This window comes from Anabrus simplex, chromosome 7, assembly GCF_040414725.1.
Source record: "Anabrus simplex isolate iqAnaSimp1 chromosome 7, ASM4041472v1, whole genome shotgun sequence".
Classification (NCBI taxonomy): Eukaryota; Metazoa; Arthropoda; class Insecta; order Orthoptera; family Tettigoniidae; genus Anabrus; species Anabrus simplex.
Window position 1 is genome coordinate 158,584,885 of NC_090271.1, and position 24,105 is coordinate 158,608,989.

Here is a 24,105-nt window from a genome sequence, read left to right on the forward strand (position 1 = left end):
GAATAGTTTTTGTTATTGTTGTTGCTAGTGGTTTCAGGTCCCACTAACACACCTAGGGCTTTCAGCGACGTAAGGATGGGAAACTGATAAGATTGGGATGGTAACGGCCGTGAACTTAATTAAGATACAGCCTCAGCATTTGTCTGGTGTGAAAATGGGAAACCACGGAAAACCATCTTCAGGGCTGCCAGCAGTGGGGTCCGAACCCACTATCTACCGAACGCAAGCAGATAACTACGTGACTCAGACCGCACAGCCAGTTGCTCGGTGCGTTATAAATCGAACATAGCCATAGGCTCTTACATAACATAATAAATACAAATGTCTTTACTGATATTGTAATTGCGTCAGACTTTGAAAAGGATGAGAGTGTTCTGAGTGATTTGTTTACATTCGGTAAGTTGTTGTAAGATGTCTTCATTAAATTTACTTCACACTACTGTATGGCATGTTACCGAGGTTTGTGGATGTGCAGAGGTGAAAGAAGGTGCGGGGGTGAACAGGTCTCAAAATACGAAATTAAAGATAAAATTTAACAAGGTTATATTTTATTATCAAGATCAAGAAATAACAAGGATAACAGAAACACAGTTGAATCTCAACAATTTAAGAATGTCAAATTACAGTTTTTACAGAACTTGGGCTTCGAGCCCCGGACTCACAATTCTTGAGCAATTAGCCCAACTTTACCCAAATACAAGGTTCGACAAAGGGGCAGAAAACCCCAAACATGCCCAGGAGCACTTGCTCCCAACTACACAGTAAAGCCTCCTCGAGGCACGCAGAAACAAATTTTAAGAAAGAGCAACCCGCTCTTAAGTTCAAGCCTATCAAAGGCCACACCAAACTCCATTTTCAAGCTGTCCTCCAAGTACATGAAAACAGGGGTAAAAATACCCAACCTACTGAGGCCTATTAAGTAGAGAAACAGGTCAATTACATGGCCTCTAAAATACCAACTTGAGAGGAGGCGTTCTTGCACTCCTAATATACTTTATTTAAAACCTACTTGGCGCTAGGCCTCAAATGCAAAGGCTAATCCCATACTAAAGAGGTGACTTATAGAAGGAGCCAATTTACATTACGTTAAGGAAGAAACGGTTGTGAAAATAAGTTCACCTCAACGCAATATGAGTGGGAGCTCGAGAGGGTTAAGCACTCTCTATCCCAATATGTAGTTTAAAAAGATAGAATTGATACCAAGTGTCTTTACATTTTAGGGGAAAGTTACATGGTAAAAGGCTTCGGACCTACCCCGAGAGTTAAACTGCTCAGCTAGCAAGAAAAGAAGTTATTAAACGGCCATTACCTGGTGGTTGAACTGCTGCCCGAAGAAAGAGGCGCTTCCCGCCCCCTGCTACGTACTTTACACACTGATAGATGTTACTGAAGTGGCGCGGAGACCCGAAAATCAGCAGTTTATATACCCTCGTGGAAAGTTCGAGGCGTTTCAGGAATGAGAACACCCGCCCACAATCATTTTATTGGCTAACCCTACACTAGATGAAGAAGAAACACATTATTGGTGGAAAATTAATTACAGAAATTCCTTATTGGTCAAATTCAAAACTGGCGGAAAGAAAGGGTTAAAATTGCCAACTTAAACAATAACTGAAAGAAATTTAACAAAGAACAAACTTATGAATTCAAAATTTCTGCAAAAACACAGTTCTTTCACTTCGCACTAGGGTGCATAATTGTAGTCCTTCAGTAGTGCCATCTGGAAGAGAATGTCCACACTTCTTACTACAGGCAAAACAAAAATACATCGAAAACGACCCAGTTCAGAAACTTCAAAATTTACAAGTAGGGACATCTTCTGAGAAACTTGAGAATTAACACAGTAGATAAAGTTCAGACTTCCTCCAGTAGAGGAGTTTCAACTGGCGCAAAGTTTGAATTAGCGGCGTGGAGGTGTACCACCCGGTACATGGCAAAATTGCCTTCTTCCTGTACTAAAAAGAGTACGGAAAATGACACCAGTGCGGAAAGTAATTACAGTACGGTTAATGTCGGGAGAACGTGCTGGCCACTATTCCCTGGATCTCGCCAGAATGCTCGTCGAACCTGCCCTGGACAACCACAGCCCGATGAGACAGTGCATTGCCCTGTTCAACTTCCCATATGGGTCAGAAAACATGAAGTCCACGAACGGCTGTCATTGGTCACCAGGAAGAGCTCTTTTAACTGTTACCATTGAGTTTTGTGCCAAGCTCTATGACTAAATAGTTAGCATGATTACCTTTAGTCCGACGATCCCGGGTTCGATTCGCACCCGGGTCGGGTTTTTAAATGTCATTAGTTAATTCCTATGGCTCGGCGACTAGGTGTTTGTGTCGTCTTCAGCATTAGAATTCATCTTAGGCAGGGTCCCATTTTCAGAGACGCGCAGGTCGCCTATGCGGAATAAGCTCGAAAGACCTGCACAGGGCTCTCCGAAGACCATACGTTATGATATTAAATGGTTTAATTACGTGGAAAAGTGAACCCAACCCACGCCATGGATCCCATGGTGGTTCCGTAATTTTGTGGGTTGTGTTCTTAGCCCCTTTCGGAAGGGGTTACATTGTCTTTGTCGTACCAAGAGATCACCGGCTCGATACTCACTGTCGCACAAGCGCCACCGTCAGGCCCGGTCCATGGCTGCCTGCAAGTGTTTGAAGGTGGAAATTGAAAAATGGAACCATAACACCATTAGGTAGCCAATTAACAAACAAAATGGAGAGTGTTCAAGACAGAAATGATTTTGAAAATTATTTTCTTGCAAATCCCCATGCTGATGGCTAGTCATGCAAAGGCTCATGATTATGGAGCTACTTCGCATACCCAGTTAGGATAATCAATCAATCAATCAATCAATCAATCAATCAATCAATCAATACTGATCTGCATTTAGGGCAGTCGCCCAGGTGGCAGATTCCCTATCTGTTGTTTTCCTAGCCTTTTCTTAATTGATTGCAAAGAAATTGGAAATTTATTGAACATCTCCTTTGATAAATTATTCCAATCCGTAACTCCCCTTCCTATAAATGATATTTGCCCCAATTTGTCGTCTTGAATTCCAATTTTATCTTCATATTGTGATCTTTCCTAATTTTTAAAGACACCACTCAAATTTATTCGTCTACTGATGTCATTCCACGCCATCTCTCCACTGACAGCTCGGAACATACCACTTAGACGAACAGCTCGTCATTTTCTCCAAGGCTTCCCAGCCCAAACTTTGCAACATTTTTGTAACGCTACTCTTTTGTCGGAAATCACCCAGAACAAATTATTGTAGCCACCTCTATAACATTAAGAATAGATCGCACAGAGAATACGGTCCTTCACCATTGTTGTAACGTAATGCAGCTAAGAGTATTTCTTGAAATCTAATGAGCAAGGGTTTGTTTATTGTAGCTCTGAACGATCTTCACGTCTTGGTAGAGGAGATACGAGTGATATGGCGAGCATCACTCTTCAACCAGCCATCAGTTCTGGAAAGAAATCCTCTTCTGGAAGTAATTCACTGTAATATTCAAATTATTACCGCTGGATGTTTGACCAAGAAGTGCCGAATGGCACAGGGCAAGATATAAAAACCTTTTCACTGTCGAGATTTGAAAGGCTTGTAGAAAATATTTGCTAGTTTGAGTGGTACGATTTTTTGAAATGAGCTACAACTGGGTTCGCAAGTAAACTAGATACTGGAAGCTTCTTTGTTTCTTCTTCTGCAGCATGATTAATCCCGCTGAGACGCAGGATCGCTGATACGAATCCTTGTCCTCCATTCATTTACTGTATGTTGCATGGTGGTACACTAGGTGGCCCTCAAGTTCAGTAATTTAAGATCCGATATGACAAAGAATCCCTTCATGTCCTACGGGGCCTACCTCTCCTGTTCCCGAGAGGAGGCCTCAGTAGGAGGCTCCTCACATAGTCACGCCCTCTTCTCACGATGTAGTCAAGTCCTCTTAATCTTGGCTCTTGGATCTGTAACGCTGACCTCTTTTACCGAATCCCGTATTTTCTGATTCTATCCTTCCTTGTCCCGCTGTATGCCCAAATTTGCATTTGCATTTCTACCAACTCCAGTTTTCTTCCATAAGCGTTTAGCCTTGGCACTGTGTATAAACCGTACATTCAGGCAGGACGAACCATAATCGTGTGGCTTGATGGTATCCTCTTGTCACTCCCGTAGCAGCTCTCCATTTCTACCAGCCAAACTGGACTCTTCGCTTTATCTCAAATCCTGATTCATCATCAATCTACAGTACTGAACCCAGATATCTGAAGGCCACTGGGAGCCACTTATTTAAACCATTAACTTCTGTAGGACAAGGATCTGTCATCAGCTGTCATGGAATAAAGTGACATTGCAAAGTTAATTCGATAAATGTTTACTCGTTAATGTTTTGCGGAAAGAATACCTTATACACTTCAACAAGAAATACATCATAACCAAGGGAAATATACACCTTGAGATTTCACTTACATCATGAGCAGCAGTCTACCCATCAGGCCTAATTATCAGTCATTATTAAGAAGGATGGAGTAAGATAAAGGAAAATAACTGCAAGTCATGGGACAAAGTAGAAGAGAGTGTCAAGGCTACCAGGGGATATTTATTTATTTGTCGTATGGCTTTTTTAGTGTCGGGAGTGCGCGAGACACGTTCGGCTCCCTGGCGCAGCCCTTGTAAGGCAGTTTCTCTTCAATGAGCGTGGATGGCACCTACCGTGTAAGGGAACTGTGTAATGGAGGATAATGTTGTGTGTGGTGTGTGAGTCGCAGGAATGTTGAGGACAGAGCCAGAGGAAATAACCACTTAAGGTTAACATTTCTAATCCGGCCGGGAATCGAACTCGGAGCCCTCTGAACCGAAGGTAACTTCTCTGACCATTCAGCCAAGGAATCGACACCACGGGATATAATTGACGGTGAGAGAAACAAAAACGTCAAGTACCATATTATGAGCTCAATTTCTTCTTTCTTTCTTAATCTGCTGACGCTCCAGGGACGGTTTTTCCCTCGAACTCAGTGAGGGATCCCACCTCTACCGCCTCAAGGGCAGTGTCCTGGAGCGTGAGACATTGGCCTGGGGGATACAACTGGGGAGGATGACCAGTATCTCGCCCAGGCGGCCTCACCTGCTATGCTGAACAGGGGCCTTGGTGGGGGATGGGAAGATTGGAAGGGATAGGCAAGGAAGAGGTAAGGAAGCGGCCGTGGCCTTAAGTTAGGTAACCCATCCCGGCATTTGCCTGGAGGAGAAGTGGAAAACCACGGAAGACCACTTCCAGGATGGCTGAGGTGGGAATGGAACCCACCTCTACTCAGTTGACATCCCGAGGCTGAGTGGACCCCGTTTCAGCCCCCGTACCACTTTTCAAATTTCATGGCAGAGCCGGAATCGAACCCGAGCCTCCGGGGGTGGCAGCTAATCACACTAACCACTACACCACAGAGGTGGACTGAGCTCAATTTGAAGTTTTAAAATATTCTGTCCGTGAATCCGTCTAATTATTATTCGTCGTGGTTCGCACTTCCTGGATGGCCGAGCGACTTGACACTTCTCCATCGAGAGGACTCGGGCAATATTGCACAGTGTTCGAATGTTTGTAGATCTACTACTTACCTTTCCCCAAGCAAATTCAAATATTCAATGCTAGAAATGTTCCGCGTGGTCTTCTACTGAAATTAAAATTCTGTGGTATTATGATAAGGTGCCGCCGAGGCGTTAAAGGCGTGCTCGGCTCACCCGGAAGGACGTGGGTTTGATTCCTTATCAGGAAGTCGGAACATACGAGTGCAAGATAACCACTTCCTGAAAGACTCATAGACTTGAGGTTGCTCCAGGGGGCAAAGGCAGCTAGGCATAGAGCTAACCACTCTGTCGCACTTAGTGCCGAGGTAATGGATAGTGGAAGCCTTTACTATCTACTCCTCCAAGGGCCTTCAAGGCAAGTACAGAGATCGCTTTTCTTTCATTTTAGTATTATGTTAACATTTATCAATTTAAAAGTCTTCGAAGGAAGAAAAGAACTAAAAGTCTTTTTGTGAAATCCTGGGAAATTGCACCATTTAGAAATTCGCGCTATGGATCCTGAGTGATGTTTACTCTCCCATCTTTTTCTACACCGATTATTATTATTATTATTATTATTATTATTATTATTATTATTATTATTATTATTATTATTATTATTATTATTATTATTATTATTATTATTATTATTATTATTATTATTATTATTATTATTATTATTGTCCGGCTCCATGACTCAATGGTTAGCGTGCTGGCTTTTGGTCCACGAGGTCCAGAGCTCGATTCCTGTCTGACTTGGAGATTTGAACCTTTATTGATTAAATCCCATGGCTGGCGGCTGGATGTGTGTGCCGTCCTCATCATTAGAATTCGCCCCATCTTCATAGAGGCGCAGGTCACCTTCAGTATAACGTATTATTATTATTATTATTATTATTATTATTATTATTATTATTATTATTATTATTATTATTATTATTATTATTATTATTATTTTACAAAAATGCTTAAAATATAATATTGAAGGATTAATATTATATTTTAAGCATTTTTGTAAAATAATAATAATATACTAAATCTCAAAATACACAAAACTAAGACTTAACTCAATTCTTTATTACGATAGTGAGTTTTTTATTTATGTTTGTATTCTGTTTCAGGTGACATTATAAAATGGAGAACCCTGAGGGACAGATACATGAAATTCAAAAAATTGGTAAGGTACCACGAGGACCTCCATAAATAAATACAAGAAATGGCCATGGAGCACCCACCTGCAGTTTTTGGACGATTCGCTTCCACCGCGTCCAACAACATCGAACGTCAGTGATTTCAAAGCGCCTTATGCAGAAACCCAGAATAGGGAAACTCTTATCACGAGATCCCTCTGAGCCCGCTGAAATAAAATGGCGTATGGCTTCTAGTGCTGGGAGTGCCCAAGGACAAGTTCAGCTCGCCAGGCACAGGTCTTTTGATTTGACATCCATAGGTGACCTGCGCGTCGTGACGAGGATGAAATGATGATGACGACGACACATACGCCCAGCCTCCGTGCCAGCGGATTTACCAATGATTGTTAATATCCCCGATCCTGCCGGGAATCGAACCCGGGAACCCTGTGACCAAAGTCCAGCACACTAACCATTTAGCCATGGAACCGGACAAAAGAAGGCATGCTCAGGAATGCACTATCATCGTCCAGAGATATCACCACCAAATAATAATAATAATAATAATAATAATAATAATAATAATAATAATGTCCGCCTCTGTGGTGTAGTGGTTAGTGTGATTAGCTGCCATTCTCGGAGGCGCGGGTTCGATTCGCGGCTCTGCCACGACATTTGAAAAATGGTACGGGGACTGGACCGGGGTCCACTCAGCCTCGGGAGATCAACTGAGTAGAGGTGGGTTCGATCCTCTCCTCAGCCATCCTCGAATTGGTTTTCGGTAGTTTCCCATTTCTCTTCCAGGCAAATGCCGGGATGGTACCAACTTAAGGCCACGGCCGCTTCCTTCCCTCTTCCTTGTCTATCCCTTCCAATCTTCCCATCTCCCCACAAGGCCCCTGTTCAGCGCAGCAGGTAAGGCAACCTGGGTGAGGTACTGGTCCTCCTTCCCAGCTGTATTCCCCTACCGAAAGTTTCACGCTCCAGGCTACCGCCCTTGAGGCGGTAGATGTGGGATCCCTGGGTGAGTCCGAGGGAGAAACCAACCCTGGAGAAAGAAAGAAAGAAAGAAAGAAAGAAAGAAAGAAAGAAAGAAAGAAAGGAAGAAAGAAAGAAAGAAATATTCTAATGACGTATCGAATCCGATTAATTACTTCGATGCAAAGCATAGCTTCAAACGTGAATATACGAAGTAGATAATCTTTTTATGTGCTATGCTCAAACATTTAAAGCATTCTTGGAAAGAAGATAAGCCACCGTCAAAATTGCTTTGGCTAATCTGTTTGGTCAGACCAAGCTAAGTGAAGTGAATGAACAACATCCACCACCACCATCTTCCTTCTGTGGGAGCTCAATGGGTTCAGACCATAGAGTACTGATTATAAAAACAGCCTTATTATTCGATCAACAATGAACTGCACTTAGGACAGTTGCCCAGATGATATATTCTCTATCAGTTGTCTACCTAGTCTTTTCATAAATTATTTCAAAGTAGTTGGAAATTTACCAAGCATCTTCCTTGTTAAATTTTTCCTATTGGTAATTCTTCCTCCTGTAAACGAGTATTTCCCTCAATTTTCCTCTTGAATTCCAACTTTATCTTCATTTTATGATCTCTCCTGCTTTAAAAAACTCCAGGCAAGCTTATTCTTCTGTTAACGTCATTCCAAGCCATCTCCCCACTGACAGCTCGGAACATACCACTTAGCCTTCACTTCCAAGTATAAAAAGTCCAAAGTTTGCAGCACTTTTGTACACTTTTATTTTTTGTCGGAAATCACTCACAGCAAATCGTGCTGCTTTCCTTTGAATGTTTTCCAGTTCTTGTCAAGAATTCCTGGTGAGGATCCCATAGACTAGAACCATACTGTAACTGTAGTCTTACCAGTGACTTTTACACCTTCTCCTTTACATCCTTACTGCAACCCCTAAACATCCTCATAACCATGTGCAGAGATCTGCCTATCCTTTATGTACAATCATATTTATACCCCAAGGAAGATATTTCCTTATAATAACACCTAGGTAGGCTACTTACAATGATCCCCAAAAGGAACTTTCACCCCATCAACGCAGTAATTAAAACTGAGAGGACTTTTCCTATCTGTGAAACTCACAACCTAACTTTTAACCCAGTTATTCATCATACCATTGCCTACTCTCCATCTCACAACATTATTGAGGTCATTTTGCATTTGCTCACAATCTTGTAACTTATTTAGTAATCTGTACAGAATAACATCATCTACAAAAAGCCTTATCTCTGATTCCACTTTTTTTACTCATATCATTAATGTGTATGTTGTGTATTTAACCCGAAAGTTGGTTTGATCCTCCACATTTCCAACACCAGCTGTCATAGTTAGCCTAAGCGTCATTGAAGAGCCATACTAGGGAAATGAGGAGTGAGGTAGTTTCCCGTTGCTTTTCTCCCCGAGCCAGATTGCTCTTAAATATCAGTCTGCCAAGCCCACTGAAACGCATGCATCAACCGACCCTGTGAGTGATATTTTCACACCATTCATAACAGGGACTGGCTGCATAATGAATGGTATTACTAGCATTCCTCGCACTTTCCTGTTGTCGAAGCCAAGGCTGAGACTGAGACAGGGCAATGAAAGTAACAAATTTATTCTAGCTCATACCAGAAGATATAGTGCACGGTAAACACTACATCTCCCCAGCAAAGGCAGATTTATATATATAAGAAAACATAAAGGTCCAATAATACTGCCCTCAGGAATTCCCCTCTTAATTATTGCAGGGTCAGATAAAGATTCGTCTACTCGAATTCTCTGAGTTCTATTTTCTAAAAATATAGCCACCCATTGACACTCTTTTGTCTAGTTCAACTGCACTAATTTTTTCCAGTAGTCTCCCATGATCTACCCTATCAAATGCCTTAGATAGGTTGATCGCGATACTGACCATTTGAACTTCTGAATGCAAGATATCTGCTATATCTTGCTAGAATCCTGCAAATTGAGCTCCAGTGGAATAACTTTTCCTAAACCCGAACTGCCTTTTATCGAACCAGTTATTAATTATGCAAACATGTCTAATATAATCAGAAAGAATGCTTTCCCAAAGATTACGTGCAATGCATGTCAAACTGACTGGCATATAATTTTCAGCTTTATGTCTATAACTTTTCCTTTATATTCAGGGGCTACTATAGCAACTGTCCATTCATTTGGTATAGCTCCTTCATGCAAACGACAATCAGATAAGTATTTCAGATATAGTACTATATCCCAACCCATTGTCTTTCGTATATCCCCCGAAACCTTATCAACTCCAGCCCCCTTTCCAGTTTTCAACTTTTGTATCTTACTGTAAATGTCATTGTTATCATAGGTAAAATTTAATACTTCTTTAGCATTAGTCACCTCCTCCATCTGGATATTATCCTTGTAACCAAAAATCTTTACATACTGCTGACTGAATACTTCTGCCTTTTGAAGATCCTCGCATACACATTCCCCTTGTTCATTAATGATTCCTGGAATGTCTTTCTTGGAACCTGTTTCTGCCTTAAAGTTCCTATACAGTACATACCCTTCCATTTTTCACCAAAATTTGTATGACCACGAATTATGCTCGCCATCATGTTATCCTTAGTTGACTTCTTCGCTAGATTCAATTTCCTAGTAAGTTCCTTCAATTTCTCCGTACTTCCACAGCTATTTCTAACTCCATTTTTTTCCAACTTGCACCTCCTTCTCAGTCTCATTACGTCTCTGTTATGATATAGTGGATCATTATCATTCCTTACCACCTTTAATGGTACAATACTGTTTTCACATTCCTCAAAAATTGATTTAAACTCATTCCATAGTCTGTTTGCATTTTTATTTATCATTTTCCACCGATCATAGTTACTTTTTAAAAAAACCTCATGCCTATTTTATCAGCCATATGGTACTGCCTAGTAGTCCTAATTTTAATACCTTCCTTTCTATCCCATTTATTTTTAACTCGGACAAAAACAGCTTGATGATCACTAATACCATCTATTACTTCGGTTTCTCTATAGAACTCATCTGGTTTTACCAGCACCACATCCAGAATATTCTTCCCTCTTGTTGGTTCGATCACTTTCTGAATCAGCTGCCCTTCCCATATTAATTTATTTACTATTTGTTGGTCATGCTTCCTTCGTTCACATTACCTTCCCAATTGACATTTGGTAAATTAAGGTCACCCGCTACAATCACGTTCCTTTACATATCTTCACTCTGTAATTGATTACATAAAGACATGGACAAATGTAGCGAAGTCGATGTTAAGTCGTGTTTTATTCTGTTATACAATATTATCTTTCTTATTTCGGCTGTAAACATTTTGCTTTTCTATTTTCAAGGAAATGGCAAAGTATTTCAGACTGAGACTGCTGTCAAGCAAGCACGATGTTTTCTCTTTAGTCTTGAGGCACTCTGACTGTGCCAGGAGAGGCCTCAGTAGGTCCCTTGACTTTGCAAGTGTGCGGGGTGCGGGAGGAGTCTGGAAGGACGATGTGGGCTTGTCAGGGGAAGGGAGAGTGCAGGCGGATGTACGGCCTGTCCGGCAGAGCCCTCAGTAGGTCCCAAGAGTTACCAAGTGTGCGGGGTGTGGGTGGAGCCTGGAAGGACGATATGTTGCTTGTCAGGGGAAGGAAGAGTGCACGCGGGTATAAGTGATGAACTGCGGAACCCTCAGCACATCGCCAACCACTTTACAACGTACCTAGGCTCTCCCCTTCCCCCACTACATTAATTGTTAGAGGTCAATTCCAAAACATTTTACAAAACAATGAATTTCATTATACTGACTATTTGAACAATTCAGTTCTACAAAGAAGCCAAAATATTGATTCAAAATGTAATCATAACGTGACGGCACTATTTGTAGGGTGGTCAAATTGTTAAATACTTTTTCATGCTTTGAAATTCGAGAAAGGAGAGAAATTCGGGAGTGCACTGTTTGTTTTTCATGAATGTCGTTATTATCACTTGTGATTGTGATCAGCGAAACAGTGCAGTTTCACAGTAGTCAGGATTGCATTAGCTGTTAGCCTGTTAATGTGTATGCATAAATTCCATTGTAGTGTACTTAATAATTATGTTGTAGTGCAAGCAGATTTCTATTCAGCTAGTGTCAACGGATTATTATTATTATTATTATTATTATTATTATTATTATTATTATTATTATTATTATTATTATTATGATATTTGCTTACGTCGTACCGACACAGATAGGTCTTATGGCAACGATGAGATAGGGAAGATCTTGGAGTGGGAAGGAAGAGACCGTGGCCTTAATTAAGGTACAACCTCAGCATTTACCTGGTGTGAAAATGGGAAACCACGGAAAACCATCTTCAAGGCTGCCGACAGTGGGATTCGAACCCACTATCTCCCGGATGCAAGCTCACAGCTGCGCGACTCTAACCGCACGGCCAACTCGCTCGGTATTATCGGTATTATTATTATTATTATTATTATTATTATTATTATTATTATTATTATTATTATTATTATTATTATTATTATTATTCATCTAAAAGCATCGTGGTGCTGGCAAGTGAAAACTGCACCGATTGGAGAGGGGGAAGAGATGGTGGCACAGCCCTGCCAGAGTAAAATGTCACGAACCGCCACTGTCTAAGAGATATCAATACCAAATTTTAGCTTGACTGGCCCAGTGATTGGGCGACAAAGGAACAGACACTGTCTCACTAAATTATTACGCGATTTTTGTAAATAAATTCGCAAATGATACCTTTTTTCAATATTTTGAAATAAAACAATGTTTGTCATGTGACAGTTTCTTCTGAGAATGATTGTGCGAAATTTCATGGAACTCCGTCCAGCAGTTTGGATAGGGTGTTGCAGAAGACAGACAGAGATTTCAGTTTTTATAGAGCCCGCCCATTAATTTGTTGGTAATTTAAAGGAAGTGACATCGCACTTCAGCCCGCTAAGGTGAAGTGTTTGTTGTAAGCTATCACTGCGAGAGAAGAGCTCATTTCACGGGCGATGAACACTGCAGTGCTCTTGTAGTAGCAGGCTCAACCGCACGGCACGTCGAGTGGAATGTTTACACAGCCCGAGGCAGATGGAGGTTCCTAAGAAACTGTCTGCACCGTGGCCTTGTGCACTACACGGAAGGCTGGGTAGAACTAAATTCCTGCAAACTGACAGCCTTAAAGGTACCGGTATACAGCTGTACTCACGGCACTTTCTTTGTTGCTGTCAGGCGGGTAAAATGGTTACTCAGTTTGATTCAGAAGAAAGGTCCTTCGAACTGGCTGCAATATGAGAACATTGAAGTCTTGCTTCATCCCTAATTTCTAAAAGCAGACGTACCTCCAAACACTTTGTGGAAGAGGGAATCTCACTCTTTTTACTTATAATAATAATAATAATAATAATAATAATAATAATAATAATAATGAAATGGCATATGGCTTTTTGTGCTGGGAGTGTCTGAGGACATATTCGGCTCGCCAGGTGCAGGTCTTTTGATTTGACACCGTAGGCGACCTGCGCGTCGTGATAAGGATGAAATAATGATGAAGATTACACATACACCCAGCCACCGTGTCAGCGGAATTAGCTAATGATTGTTAAAATCCCCGACCCTGCCTCGATTCGAACCCGGGGCCCCTGTGACCAAAGGCCAGCTCGCTGACCATTTAACCATGAAGCCGGAAATAATAATAATAATAATAATAATAATAATAATAATAATAATAATAATAATAATAATAATATCCAACTCCTTCGGTTCAGAGGGTCCCAGATTCGATTCCCGAACGGGTCGCGGATTTTAATCGCTTCTGATTAATTATTCTGATGTCCGGCTCCATGGCTAAATGGTTAGCGTGCTGCCCTTTGGTCACAGGGGTCCCGGGTTCGATTCCCGCCAGGGTCGGGAATTTGAGCCATCATTGGTTAATTTCTCTGGCACGAGAGCGTATGTGTTGTCTTCATCATCATTTCATCCTCATCACGATGCGGAGGTCGCCTACGGGAGTCAAATCAAAATACCTGCACGTGGCGAGCCGAACCCCTCCTGGGATCTCCTGGCACTAAAAGCCATACGTCATTTCCATTTCAATTATTCTGATCGGGGACTGGGCGTTTGTGATTTTATCAACACTCTCCTCTCCACATTCAGACAACACACCATACAAACACGCAATAGTGATCACATCCCTCCATATAGTGTTTGTGTCAGGAAGGGCATCCGGCCGTAAAATAATGCAAAATCCACATGTGCGATGCAGTTCACACCCGCGACCGCACAAGTGTGGGAAAAGGGGTATGATGATGATGATGATAATAATAATAATAATAATAATAATAATAATAATAATAATAATAATAATAATAATAATCATCATCATCATCATCGATCCGCGGTTTCCGATGTTTACAGAGGGCTAAGAAGCTTGAGAGGTGAATGGGTGGACAAGGAATTAACCAGGGCATAAGTTAACACAATAAATTTTGAAATTTTATTTCTTTCCTTTTTAAATTTAAAATTTGATGAATAGAAGATCTGAATAAACAATAATAGTCTTAAAATGAGCTTATCAGCTCCAATAACATAGAGGACTTAGAAGTCCGAATATCAGGTACAAAACTTGAGAGAATTACAAATGATAAATTACACATAAAAGAGCTGAATTGCTCTTGGCAGGTACAAGGTACAGGATCCTTCACACAACAGGGGAGTCTGCGCTCCAACTGTATCAACGTGCAGTCTCGTATCGTAGAGGCATCAATTTCTAATTGCGCACTTCCAACCTATCGGTTGCTCTTAATTAAATAATTTACACAAGGTAGCCCCAAGGTGGGCTTGTCTATCGCTCAGCAGTTTATAACTTCTTGTCCTTCAAGGGACTTCACACCAGACTTAATTCTTCACACCTCAATAGCCTTACAGGGGCATGTTTGCCCATAATAAATGGTCTTAAGGACAAAAGAAATGGTTGGTTGTAACCAGCCATAAACAAAATGCAAGGAGGTGAAACACCTGCACTCCTTCTAGAAATACTTAAAACACTAAGTGGGCTTATGACCCTATGATACAGAGGCCAAGCCTGTTCTACACAAGGGTGACTAACTGAGAAACATTAAATACCAAAAGTAGTGTTAGGAATTTTAGAGGTTTAGAAATGTTAGTCATTCCATACCAAGTTAAATGGGAATCAACAGAGGGTAATCACTCTTTGTTCCGTTACATCACATATTTCCCAGTAGAGAATAGAACAGAGTCCTCAGACTGGCCGAAAATTGTTCATTTATACCACCAGAATTAGAAACGTACATGAAACAACAGAGCTTGAAAGCTCCCCCTCAAGCCAGCTACAAGAGCTACCACATGTTTATGAACATTCTGCCATTACCTTGCTTTCCTGGGCCTTTCGAACCTCACCCGCGGCCCCTGCCTCCTTTAGAACACGCCGCAATCAGTTAACTGGAGCCGTGAAGAAGACAATACGGTCCTAAAGCGCCAGCTTTTATAGTATTTTTGAGGGAAAGATTTTTAGAACTCTTTACTGCTAAGCTAGATTCATTTACAAATTTCTGATAGGTTGCTTACTATTGAAGAAGGAACCAGCAAAAGTGTTGAAATCTTTGATACATGAACAAAACAATCTTCAAAACCTAAGGATTACCAACTGTGAAAATACAAAATTCGTAATAAATTAATTAGAGTTCAACCCGCTAGTGGAAGCAATTAAACCGATGCTAGAGACATCTAACGATTGAAAACCAAAAAAATCTGGTAATCCATCAGCTCATGTTAGATTACATAGATAGCCTTATAGAAGGCGCGCAGTTTAACTGGCCGAAGAAGGTACAATAATAATAATTGTTACGGGAATATCGTGGAGCACAGACGTGTAAGAAGCCTCCGTGGATCAGGCGGCAACGCATCGGCCTTTCACCGCTGGATTCCGTGGTTCAAATCGCGGTCACTCCATGTGAGATTTGTGCTGGACAAAGCGGAGGCGGGACAGGTTTTTCTCCGGGTACTCTGATTTTCCCTGCCATCTTTCATTCCAGCAACACTCTCCACTATCATTTTTATTTCATCTGTCATCATTAATCATTGCCCCAGAGGAGTGCGACAGGCCTCGGCAGCCGGCACAATTCCTATCCTCGTCGCAAGATGCAGACTTCATTCATTCCATCCCTGTCCCGGTCACTGACTGGAAAACAGGTTGTAGGTTTTCATTCACAGAGATGTAAGAAGGTGCCGGGGTGAGTGGGTGGACAAGGAAATGACCTGAGCGTAAGTTAAAGCGCTACAATTTGAAATTTTATTTCTTTCCTCTTGTTTTTTCAGTTTAAAATTTGATAGATAGATACATAGATAGATAGATAGATAGATAGATAGATAGATAGATAGATAATCTGAATGAACAACAACAATTTAATTATGAGCTCGACATCTTCCACAACAACAATGACTTAAAGTCAAAAGTCAGGCACAAAATTAGAGAGAATTATCAACGTGATAATACACAAGGGGATGAGCATTGTAGGCCCGAATAGGTACACTATTTATAAAAGCATGTTTGCTCCATAAATTTACATAGGCTAGGAGTCTGAGCTCCAAAAGTTAACATAGTCCCGCCTCTCAGAGGCATAATTTTCTTACAAAGCAATGCCTGACAAACTTTACAGTCACTTCTGCTCAACAGTTCGATACACACTGGTCTATAAGCAATTACAATTTAAACAGGGGCCATTCTAAATGGCCTTAATAAAAGTAAGAAATGGTGTAACATAATCGGCCGTGAACGAAAGGCTAGGAGGCGAAACACTTGCACCCCTTTCAGAAAAACTCTTAAAACCCTAAGTGGGCTTATGGCCCGAAGTGGCAGAGGCTAAGCCTATTCTACGGAGGGGTGACTAAACAAGAAATATTAATTGCCAAAAATGTGTTAAGAATTTAGAGGTTCAGACAATTTTAGTCACCCCACACCAAGTTGAATGGGAATAAACAGAGGGTAATCACACTTTGTTCCCAGCCGGTATTTGAACAGACTCCTCAAACTTGCCGAAAAATAAATTTAGAACGTTAAATTAGAACTTTACATGAAATGAAAAAGGTTGGAAACATTCCCCTCAAGTTGTCTGCCGGAGCAATCAATTGTATAAGAAAATTCTGCCATTACCTTGTTTAGATGGGCCTTCCGAACGCCGACCTATGACCCATGCCTCCGAACAACACGCCGCACTCACAGAACAGTAGGAGTGTTGACAACTTTGATACATTAAAAAAAAAACTATCTTCATAAACTAAGGCTAACCAAACTTAAAAACATAACTTTCCCTTAAGAATGAAGAATGAATTATCCTTAATCCCACCAGAGGGGAAACTTAGGCCGGTGGTAGAGATATCTAATGGTTGAAAATCCAAGTATCTTGCATTACGTTAGTTAAAGTTCCGTAACACAGATGGCCTTATAGAAGGCGCGCAGTTTAATAATAATAATAATAATAATAATAATAATAATAATAATAATAATAATAATAATAATAAAATATTGTTTTTTACAATGTGCTGTACATCGCAATGACACAGACAGATCTTATGGCGACGATAGAATAGGATGGGGCTAGGAGTGGGAAGGAAAGCGGTCATAACCTTAATTAACCTTCAGGGTTGCTAACAGCGTGGTTCGAACGCACTATTACCAAAGTGCAAGCTGACAGCTTCGTGACGCGAACCGCGCATCCTCTCGCTCGGTCGATAATAATAACCGAAACGATACGGAAGAGGATATTGATTTCTATGGTTGCGTGACTAGAATGAGCCCTGCAAAGTCAACCAAACGGATGTTCTCCTACTTCCAGAATAAGAAGACCAAAGTGAGATATAAAAAGTTCCACAAGTGATGGACATCACACATGATGATACCTGCAGCGCAACCCACTTAAGAAGAGACTCCGAGACCACAAGGGTTTACACGAAAAGCCGAAGCTGAAAACGGGGAAGGCGTGGACCAAGGCAAGAAACGAACAGCATCGGCAACGAATGCGGGAGTACAGGGTAAATAATGTTAAAGCCCGAGAAAGGAGAAAATTGAAATGAGGGGGCCTTAGTTGGCTATTAATAATGGCCTGTGCCCTCCAGAGAGGCCTGATCCAGGTTTTTTGATCTGGCTCCCGTAGGCGACCTGCTCATCATGATGAGGATGAAATGATGATGAAGTTGGCACATACACCCAGTATTAACCTATTATGGTAAACATTCACGACCTTGCCGAGAATCGAATCCGGATCCCCTGTGACCAAAGGCCAGCAAGCTAACCATTTAGCCATGGAGCCGGGCCCTTAGTTGGCTGAAACGATATGAATGATTGCTATTATTTGTATTCAGTTCATGTGAGTAAATCCAATATAACAGAACATTACATGAAATCTGCAGACGATGATGATATGGCAATAAATAAAGTGCAAACATTTTGTTGAAGGCAGCCACATTAATCTTTTCCCCGTGTAAATTATACTTTATACTTTATTGCATGTTTTTAAGAATACATTTCACTACTAGACCAAAAACCGCAACTGCTGCTTGCCCTTCCTCCATGTTAAAACAAAATGCTATCAAACCCTGCCAAACCTTTTCAAATCTTGTCAAATATTCAGCAATGTTGGACAATCTTTGACAAGATTTGACCGTTTCTCTTGTGAAGTATTGAATTGAAAGGAAAATAGTCAACTTAGATATTTCTTTAAAATCTAACAAAGAGATCTAATCGTCGGAATACGAATTTCGCGAAGTATCTTCAATAATAGGGTTCTCGTCATTTGACGTTAAGTTGTAGGAACAGTCATGACTACAACGACCATGTAACTCGTTGACATGATGACTGGACAATATTTCCATATCTGCGATGTTCAGCGTTTATGATGGCACATTTATTTGGATCGAATTCTACTTCATTTTAAAAGAGTAATCGCCATCACAATCAGCGAGAACGTGCTGGAAATGGAAATGGTGGATATTTTTCTAATACCCATCTTGCCTTCTCAATATAAAATCATAGTTCTAGACCTGAACAGTGCGATATACACTGAACAAGCCATACAATATCCCACTTAGAACGAGGAAGAGAGAAGAAACAAGATGTACACGGCCATTATTTTGTGACTGAAGTGTTGGTAAAGATCATGTTTCATGAATGATGCAAACACGGTACTTGAACATTCCATTTACTTAACATAGGTTTAAGAGACTTTTGAGATATTGCATCATTATTCACATTCTAAGAGACCGGTTGTCAGATGATCAATGCCTTACTATTTCCTTGCAGTGTCTCTCCTCCCTGTAAAATCAGCATTCCGGTTTCGGTTCGCCACCAACATAAACAGCGCGTCTCGTGTTAGTGCTCTCTTGTGGTAAGATAGTCGTCTGACCTCGAATCACGTGATGATGCTGTTTTAGACTGGCTGCCTTCACACATACCATTTTGCAACTACAAAACGGTGGTTCTTGAGTGGTTCAGATGTGGCTACAATCGACCATTCTTAAACATAATTAAGTGGTTCTTTGTAGTTATTTGAAGTTCCTATAGACCGCATACTTTCAAACCACTCTACACCCGTAAGTACACAGTACTGAAATGGATTTCGAAGATGAAGCATGGCTGTGGTTTTGTTACGTTGACGAAGACGGCGCCATCGAAACAGAGTTAGTTGGATTATTCTTTTGCCTTTTCTGTTCGATTGCTATAAGGAGCAGTTGTATAGTCCCAAATATTTGGTAAGTTGCATACCTCTTTAACGAACAATTCCGTACCTAAGACGTCACGTTCGTTCCCCACTTTGCAGCAGCACTATAGTATCACCGGACAGAAACGAAGGGAACGACTGACGTGAGTGGGTGCACTATTACTGACGTGTCGCCTGTGTGAATTGCGTTCGACCATTGCCAGCGATATCAGTGGCGTGACGTTAGAGCCTGAAAGACCGGGCCCGGGGCTCAAGACTTGCGAGAAAGGAGACGAATGTTCCGAGGTGTCAGCGGAGAGATGGCGTGGAATGACATTAGTAGATGAATACGTTTGAGTGGTGTCTTTAAAAGTAGAAAATATCACAAAATGAAAATAAAGTTGGAATTCAAAGGGACAAATATTCCTTTATATGAAGGGGAGTTAGGGATTGGAATAACTTACCAAGGGAGTTGTTCAATAAATTTAAGAAAAGGCTAGGAAAACAACAGATAGGGAATCTACCACCTGGGCGACTGACCTACATGCAAATCAGTAGTGACTGTTTTTTTTTTAAACTTGCTTTACATCTCGCCAACACAGATAGGTTTTATGGCGACGATGGGATAGGAAAGGCCTAGGAGTGGGAAGGAATCGGCCTGGCCTTAATTAAGGAACAGCCCCAGCAAGACCATCTACAATAATATCAGACCTTAATACAAAAACAACATGGCCGACGCATCGGTTCCATGTAAACACGCCTGTGATACATAAACATAACCTTTTGATTATCGTATTGAATTGCTAAGCTGTCAATGATAACGAACAGAACACTTTACTTTGGGTAATAGACCAATACTATCTAGAAATACCCTAAAGTAAGATAAGCAGTATGTGGATAATTCAAAATATAAATATTTTCTGTAAACTAGTATGGTAAAGAAAATAGGTAATTTAGGACTACATTCTAAAATAACAGCCCTGGGGGAATATTTTATGCGTTTCAATTCAGTCAATTATTTAATCCATCACTAATGATCCGAATTTAGGGCTGTCGTCCAAGTGGCAGATTACGTATCAATTTTCTACCTAGTCTTTTCTTAAGTGATTTCAAAGAAGTTGGAAATTATTCTAATTGGTGTAGATATAGTAAGGGGCACCCTTGTCAAATTATTCCAGACCATAATTCTTCTTCCTATAAATCAGTACTTGTTTTAGAAATACATTAATTTGAATGGCATTGCTATTACCATACGCTTTTAAATATAATAGCCTACCTCGTTCAAGAAATTTGTTAGAAACGAAACCTTGTCGCGAATTTCAATTCTCTCATAACAATGATTCTGATAATGATCCACCAAACTGCTACATCTGTTTCACTTCAGATAATCAATAGGAGAATCAATTTGAAATTTTCTGGTAGCGTATGCATTTTCGTATAATGCACTTTAACACCGAAATCGTTGGCAACGTAAATACGTACTGTAAGTGACAGTATATCAGTTGATACCTTGTCCTCTTATTTAACAAAGAGAATGTAATCTTCATTCACAGATAAAATAAATAGCTTTATCACTTTTTATAACCTCACTTTTAAAATCCTCAAAAGGTATAGTAATTGAGAAATGTACTAGGATTTGCACCAACACAGAGTTTTGCCCTTATCCGAAAAAAAGCACAGCTCATTAAGTACACGGAACACATCCTCTCTATTGACAAATTTATCCTCGAATGTTTTAATGCACCCTAATGAACTACTTGTAACTACGAAATCGTCACGATGCATTAAGTACACTTGATCTGAATGTAAGTGCATCTGCTGTAAGTTGAATTACATCCAGGCATGCAATACAATCGACACGTCCTAATATATCAAAACAATTTTTAAACCAAATTTCAATAAAAACATCACTACACTAACGTTTCTTAATCAAACCAAACCAACAGAAAGAACTAAACTGATGCTTCGCACATACTCATGTTTACATTTGAACAAACCGATCGGGACGCCATTTTAGCTAATATCGATAGCTGCATTAAGGTCTGATATATTGTAGTTGGTCTTGGCCCCAGCATTTGCCTGGTGTGAAAATGAGAAACCACGGAAAACCATCTTCGGGGCTGCCGACAGTGGGGCTCGAACCCACTATCTCCCGGATGCAAGCTCACAGCTGCGCGCCCCTAACCGCACGGCCAACTCGCTTGGTGATTGATTGATTGATTGATTTGATTGATTGATTGATTGATTGATTGATTGATTGATTGATTGATTGATTGATTGATTGATTGATTGATTGATTGATTGATTGATTGATTGATTGATTGATTGATTGATTGATTGATTGATTGATTGATTGATTGAAGGGACTCGCAGATTACCCCAGAAACAAGAAAAAAAATTGCGTGAATGCCACTCTACGCGGGAAAGGTGACATCGTAATGTGTTTGTAGAATGGACCAAAAAGGTTTGTTTTTTACAATGCGTATGTAGAGTATATGTCGGATGGTTGAATCTGCCTGCAAATTATTGTTATTGTGGTGAGTTTAAGACAGCTGTCTCTGGCAACACGAGGGGCACGCTCTCTCACAATGATCCGCGCCAAATAAAGTGAAAAGATCAATTATCCAATTTTAGGCCTAATTATTCCCGTTACTGTTTCTTACGCAAAATGATCGTTTTCGAAACTGTAACTTATAAAGAATGACATACGAAATGTTATCATCCAAGATAGACTCTGTGAACTTAGCTCGCTCAGCATCGAACGCGCCATCCATGAATGTTATCGAAATGGCCCATGCCTTTGCATCCTAGAAAGTGTCCTGGATGGTTCAGTTTCTTTAGAATCAAGTGTGAGTACAGTAAAGTTTTAAAAATATAAAAACAAAACTATTTATTTATTTATTTATTTATTTATTTATTTATTTATTTATTTATTTATTTATTTATTTATTTATTTATTTATATTGTATTTCAACTGAATTAATTAACTAGTGTTAAAATCTTATAGCAAGCCCTTTCTATATATGAAAGGATATAGATTGCATGAAAGTATCTGTTGTTGAAATTAAATTTATATATATTACTAGCTGTAGTACCCGGCGTTGCCCGGATAGTTTTTGAATGTTTACTTAACATTTGTATTAACACTTAGTTATGTCTGACGTGAATTTTTATAGAACTCCGTTTTGAGAGGTTAAATTTACGATCTTTATGTAGTATTGGAGTTATTTAGATGTATTTGATTTCACGTTTTAGATTACCGTATTTATGCGAATAATCCCCACATTTTTTTAAATGGGGTGCGAGTTTTATTTGCGTCAAGGTTGGCAAGTTTTCGATGCTGGATGTACAATTACGCTTTGTGTAACCGCAGACGGAAGAAAACTGCCCTCATATGTCATGTTTAAATGGAAAACAATTCAGACGTTTAATTTAAAACTGCATTTACATTGTAAAAAAAATAGTATATTACAGAGTATTTTAATTCAAAATTTCTCCTTGTCACGATAGAATGCGTCTTCCGGAACGTGCAGGGGTAGCTTTCCGCACTTTCTTTCACATAGGTGTGTCAACAGTGTGTTTCATATTTGCTAGCGAAATCATAATTACTTTGTATTCAGCGTTTTAAGGAATGTCACAATAACACGTGTGAGGCAGTGTGAGGAGAAGGAGAATCCGTGAACACTGGTGATGCCGACAGTTGGCGAACGCGCCGAACAATACTGTCAATGCCAATGAAACTGCATTGTTTTTTATGCCTAGCCAAAACAGGCGTTTTTAAAGGAGATGGGGTCACTGTACTGTGTTCCAATGCAGACGGAATCGAAAGACTTCCTCCCCTCATCACAGGAAAGTTCGATAAGCCATGATGTTTTAAGGGCGTCGGGTGCTTTCCGTGCAAGTCCAAGGCATCTAAAAATGCAAACAGTACAGCAATCCAAAAAATAAAGCACTTGCACAGGGAAGCCAGCATAATTTGTCCTCGTCTTTGAATGGTGTTTCCATTTTCTTTCGTTGCGTGAGGTTATGTTTGCTACTGAACTATCCAAGTGCGTTATTTGAATAGTGTTAATGCATCTTGTTGGATACATTTTGGATTTTTTTCCATGGCATTTGAAAGGTTTAAACCAGGGCCTCTCAAACGCCCAAAATCTCACGCGTGCAAACAGCGGTGCAGAGTTCCTGTGCACAGTGCATCGATCCCCCTCAGCTCGACTCGGACCAACGCTTCCTCTCTGGGCTACTCGGCTAACCTCGGCTCAACTCAGCTCGGATTTGGAGCGCTACGGAGCAAGTGAGGTAGAGGGAGACAGGGGGAGCGAGCGAGACAGGCGTGGGGAAAGAGAGAGACAGCGCTATTGCTCCAAATCGAGGAGTGGGGGTCTGCACTCTGGTCAACCAAGCGAAGTCGTCTTTTGCACCGTGCACAGTGCATGCACCAGGCGCATGCACCCTGGGAGGCCCTGGTTTAAACTGTTAGTCAATATTAGTTGCATGCAGTAACGGGTCTTGAATAGTTGTGATGCGGCAAAGGTTGGCATTTCTGAAGCACGAGTTGGCAGTTAATTCGAAATCAGATTTTTGCGTCCCAAAGAGTTCTAATTAACGAGGTTTTACTGTACCGCAAAACTAACATCAGTGTTCGCCGATGTGTCTGTGTCAAGTGTTTAAATTTCACGAAAAG